This window comes from Vulpes vulpes, chromosome 3 (genome assembly GCF_048418805.1).
Source record: "Vulpes vulpes isolate BD-2025 chromosome 3, VulVul3, whole genome shotgun sequence".
NCBI lineage: Eukaryota > Metazoa > Chordata > Mammalia > Carnivora > Canidae > Vulpes > Vulpes vulpes.
The window spans coordinates 28383059-28388764 of record NC_132782.1 but is presented as its reverse complement, the minus strand read 5'-3'; the positions used below and the strand labels follow the sequence as shown (position 1 = coordinate 28388764).

At 37.5% G+C, this 5706-nt stretch overlaps 1 long non-coding RNA gene across 1 annotated transcript; it reads right to left on the bottom strand.

The window, feature by feature from the left end:
* Positions 1–2976: 2976 nt before the first annotated feature.
* On the bottom strand, positions 2977–4924 carry LOC112934865 (uncharacterized). The gene is made up of 3 exons (XR_003238068.2): positions 4841–4924; positions 4121–4331; positions 2977–3213 (listed from the first exon to the last, which is right to left on the bottom strand). It is a non-coding gene; the product is annotated as an uncharacterized lncRNA (long non-coding RNA).
* Positions 4925–5706: the final 782 nt, after the last annotated feature.

Sequence of the window (5706 nt, the reverse complement as noted above, 5' to 3'; positions counted from 1 at the left end):
CATAATACAAAATTGAAAATTAATTTTGAGTAAGTAATCCCCTAAAAGTAATCAAAAGAAATGTAGAACAGATATATTAATATCAGAGAAAGTAGACTTCAATACATGGACTATTGCCAGAGACTTTGTATGATGACAAGAATGATAAATCACCAAGAAGATACAACAATCTGAATGTATAATAAGCACCTAACAGCAGAGCTTTTCCATGAAACCAAGAGTAAAAGGAGTAAAAGGAGAAATAGACCAATGTAACCATTGTTTTTTAATTTCCTATATTTCTGATGGTTTTGACATTTGAAGCCTTGCTAACTCTGGAGAGATTGTGTCCTCAGGGCCAGTCAATTCTTAGGATAGTAAATAATTTGTCTTTGAGCAAACTTTTCTGTACGCAAACCAATCCTGAGACCATCTCCCCCACCTGCCTCCTTTATCAAATGTTTACACTCAGGGCCACTAATACTCCACCTGGGCCAGGTCACAGGAAACGGGGAGAGTTTCTATGTCTTAGAAATCACTATTATTCAATAGCTAATCCTTAAATCTCCTTATACTGCATAACCTATTCTTTCCCACAGAAACTCCAGTAAACGTCCTTATTTTCCCCTTGCTCCCTCTGCCTCCTGACCAACCCGACGGATGTTTCCCTGGGCAGCTCTGTGTGCCCTGGGGTGCCCCCTCTTCCTGGAAGCTGTAACATACAAGCTATCTTTTCAATGTCAATCATCACCTGAACTACAGGCCTCACCATACCTCAATAACAGGAAAATCTATGTTTAAAAATACACTTCAGTACTTGTCCCTTATGAGTTGAGAGAACGAATCAGAAAACCACTAAGGATATAGAAGAGCTGAGTGACAAAACCCTCTACCCAACATCCGACGACTATACTTGCAAGTACAAATGAAACATTCACCAAAAAGTCCCTACACGAGGATGTAAAACAAACCTGAACACATTTCAGAGAACTGAAATCCTACAAAGTATTTTCTCTGACCACAGTTCAAATGCAAATCAACAATAGAAAAATGTCTGGAAAAATCTCTAAATACTTGTGAACTCAACAATATTCTACTAACTAAACTATGAGTATATAGAGTCACAAAGAAAATTGGAAAATATTTTAATTAACAAAAATAAAAACATACCATCAATATTTGTGGGGTACAAATAAAGCAGTGCTTAGAAGGAAATATATAGGGTGAAGTGTTTACCTTACAAATAAAGAGAGGACTCAAAAGAATAATTTAGAAAAAGAAGAGAGAAACTCAAAATAATCTAAAGGAAGAAAATAATGAAGATCCTTGATAAAAAAGAAATATTGAAACAAAAAAAATCAGTAAAACCAGCTGCTAGTTCTTTGAAAAGATCAATATATTTGATAAATCTCTAGCCAGACTAATGAGATTTGAAGGGGTTCAGGATGGCATTCCTCCCCAGAATGTGCCATTTTGGCATGTGGATTATTTTGAGCTGAAGGCACTTTAGACCCTCCCTTAGCTACATAGAAGAATCTATACTGGGGGTCTTTCTCAGAATGAGGGTTATTAGTAGAGATGAATTTTATCCAAGTGACCCATCTAGCTGTATGGTAGGGCCAACATCTAATTACCAAACATCCGTTCTTCCCATTGCTCTGTGAAAAGCATTTGTTTCCTGTGAAATTCCAGGCTCCCTCCCCCTTCCCCTTGGTTCAGAATGACACATACACTTCACTTTGCCTGTCTTTGGAGTTCCCATGCCTATGTGGGGTGTGTATATGTACCAATTTGGTTTCCTCCTGTTAATCTGTCTCATGTCAATTTGATTCTTGGTCCAGCTAGAAGGACTTTGGAAGGAACAGGAATTCCTGCTCCCCAACAGAATGACACATATAAAACAAAACTACCAGTTTAAATAATGAAACGAGGTCATCACACAGATACACTGACATGAAAAGGATAATAATGGAATATTATAAATAAGTTTATTCTGATAGATTTGACAACTTACATAAATTGAACAAGTCCTTGAAAGGCACAAACTTTCAAAAAGTTGCTTGGGAAATATATGTAACATTCATGTGAAAAATATTCAAAAGAAAAAGAAAAAAAAGTAAGATCATGCAACATCTCTCCTCAAATCCTCAATTATTCCCATTTTATTGATACTAAAAGTCTTTAAAATTCTGCACAAAGTCTTGTATAAACTGTTTGCTTCCCATCTTCTATGATAATATCTTCTACGTCTTTGATTTGTTTCACTCTGTTCCAAAAATGAGCCTCTTTGTTATTTTTCAAATGCAGAAAGCATGCTCTTCGTTCAGGGCACCTGGCTTGGAATATTCTTGTCCCAATAGTCATAGAGTTTCCTCCGGGACCTCTTACAGCAGGACTCTGACCAAAGGATGTCTTCTCCAATCACTCTATTTAAACCAGCACTCTTCTCTCAAGTCAACAGTACCTATCCTGTCTTGGGTACCAGACGGTAAATTCGTAACTTGAAAACAGAGTGTGGGGTATTTCCAATAAGTTTCAGTAATTAAGACTTTGGGATACATTTGACCGTTGAGCTGTAAACTCGTCAAAGTCACCTAGATGACTCTATGTTCTTTCATATGCATGAGTCTGACACATAACAGACACCACTGTCCCCATGCTACAAGTGCCTGGATGGAGGAGAAATTTTATGTTATTTTTTTTAATTGTTAATTTTTAATATTTATTTATTTATTTATTTAATTTATTTATTTTTGTGAGTAAAGCAATAGAAGTTTATTAAGCAACGATAAAAACAGCTCTCAGAAGTGAGAGGGGTCCCGACAGCGCTGCCTGGAGGAGAAATTTTAAATGTCTTTATGACTAGTGGGCAAAGGATTTGGCTCAGATCTGTATCTAATATATATATATATATATATTTTTTTTTTTTTTCCATTCCTCAATTCCTCAACAACCTACATTGCCTATTTTTGTATCTGGCTTAAGGCATATTCTCTCCATGATGCTTCCAGGGATCTTGGTCATCCCCCCAGGTTGATTAGACCCTGCTGCAATTTTTGATAGCCCATAGGTCTTTTTAAAGTCTGAACGTGACACACATGCAATCTCTGTGCCCTAAATTAAACCTGGAAAAAAAAAATCCTTCCTGGTTTTGCTTTTCTTTTTCTTCTTCTTCTTTTTTTTTTTTTCCTCCCAAGAGTCACATCCTCCAGATTGAATGCCTGGATGAAAGGGCTGTAAGAGAAAAGAAGAAGTTAATTCTTAATTCTTTCCTCTCTCCCACTCCAAAGGATCTGTTTCTTCTCTTTTCTATCTTGGATTAACTCTGATTTCTCTTTAGCTAGATATGCTACTAAGTTATATACATTTTGTCTGGTGGCACTAAGCCTCGTGTCTTATTCCAAAGGATAGACAAGGGAAAGGGGAATGAGATTTACTAGGAAGGTGAACGAAAAACTTCAAGGTTCAAATTTTCCAAACTAAAATATTCACTATCTTATAAAATAATACAGATGAGCAGAGTATTCAAATTATGTAGATTTCTTTATTGCTATTTAATTTTAGCATAAATTTCTGTCTCCTTACTTTTCATGTCTATACTCAAGAATAGTCATCAGTCATACTATCCCTCAAATATGCCCATTCTCCATTTTTATAATTAATGAATTTGTTTTTTAAACTTTGTTAGGATCCAACCATTTCTTTAATTCAGATTTTATTTTCTTATTCTCAGCTTCCTTCACACGACTAAGGCCTCCCATGGATTGATAGCAACGTTAATCTTTGCTACAGTTCAATCATCACACCTCTCTGTTAAGTCCACATAAATCCTGTCTGCTATTAACATGCCAACAAACATCTGCTTGTTTACCCTCATATTCTCATCTTTTTATATTTGATCTTTAATAATCATCTCCTCAAATTTAGTGAGTTCTGCTCAGGGTGCTCTTCCTTAGAGACAATCAAGCTACCTCAGCAATTAGGTGAATGGACAGCGCATTTAAAAAATTTTCAAGTTACAGCTGTGCACATTTGATAAAATATAAGACTTCGCACACCCTTTAATACTCTGTAAACTGGGAAATACAAATGCCGGTAAGCTACTTGGTTTCTGGACAAAATGACTTGAAGATATACTCACTGTATTAGTCTGGGGTCTCCAGAGAAACAGAACCAACAGCATTGTGTATACATGGAGAGACATTTATTTTAAAGAACTGGCTCTCGCTACTGCGGAGGGACGGGTCCAGCATCCTCAGGGAACGCTGACAGTGTTGAGACCAGGGAAGAACTGCAGTCTGAGTCCAACGGTAGTTTGCAAGCAGAATTCCCTCTTGTCACTGGGTGTTATTCTGTATGTTGGCAAATTGAACACCGATAAAAAATAAATTTATTATTATTAAAAAAAAAAATTCCCTCTTGTTCAGGGGAGGTCAGACTTGGTTGGCTAAGGCCTTCAATGGGCTGGATGAGGTCCACCACCCTTGTGGAGAATATTCAGCTTTATTCAATGTCCATCTATGTCTATGTCAACGTCATTCAACGACACTTCCATAGCAACATCCAAAATAATGTGTGGCCAAATATTTGGGCAACGTGGCTCAGCCACGTAGACACAGGATACATGCCTGCTCTTTATAACTTAAATCTGAACTAAATGTAGATGAATTGGTCAATACTGCAATCCTAGCTATCCACACATAGTTCATGGACATGAACTATGAACATTCATAGTTCAAACACTGAAAACTCGAAGACATGACCAATTAGTTCATCTTTACAACCTTCAAATGCCAAAAGGCCCTTTGTTCACGGTCACACCTTGCAGAGAGCATGAAGGTGTTTTGCAAACACCGTTTACCTGCGTTAGACCGCAGGCCATCCTGGATGTGCAGGTAACAGGTCATGTCACAGGTAAGAGGCTGGAGACGATTATGATGCTGTCTTCCCTAAGTCTTCTCATGAAAACAGAACACCTGCTATTCGAAGTTCCTGCAGTGGAAGCCTAGGTGACATATGCCATTAGAATCTGCATTTCATAAACCATTGCTACTTTATATGTTTTCAGTAACGACCAGGACCCAGCCTAGGTGAGGGTATAAGTAACGACGTGATTTGAGCAATTTCTGAAATGATGAATAGGACTAGTCTCAGGTAAAACCATGACCTACAAGTTTCAAAAAACCAAAACCCCATTTCAGAATAATGCCATTTAGAGATGCATTTCTTACCCACTGCCATTTATACCAATGTCCTGGATGATTCTTTTTTTAATTGGTACATTTTATTGTTGCTGTCAGGGGATTTCAGTGGTTTACAAACTTATTTCTCTCAGCACTGTAAGTTCTGTGTCCCAGGACACCACTCAGTTCTGGGCAGACCCGAGGGCTTGTCACCGTGGGACGAGCAGCTGACTCAGTGACTCTCGGTGTGGAGGGTAGTTACAGGGGTGGGGAAAATGCAGAGCTCTGGAACCCAAGCTTTATGTTTCATAGTTTTTGAAAAGAAAGAAAAAAAAAAGGAAGTTTTTTGGGCATGGCCCTTCTTCAGAGTTTTAGCACATAAAATTACAAAAACAAACCAGACCCACTACTGCTTTTACCACTATTGTTCAGTAAAAGAAATCAGACTTTAAATTTTAAATATTGTAAAAGATGATCTTAGAAGAAAAATAATCCTTACAACTGAGAACCCGGTATTTTCTCATTTTATCACGGGTGACTCGGA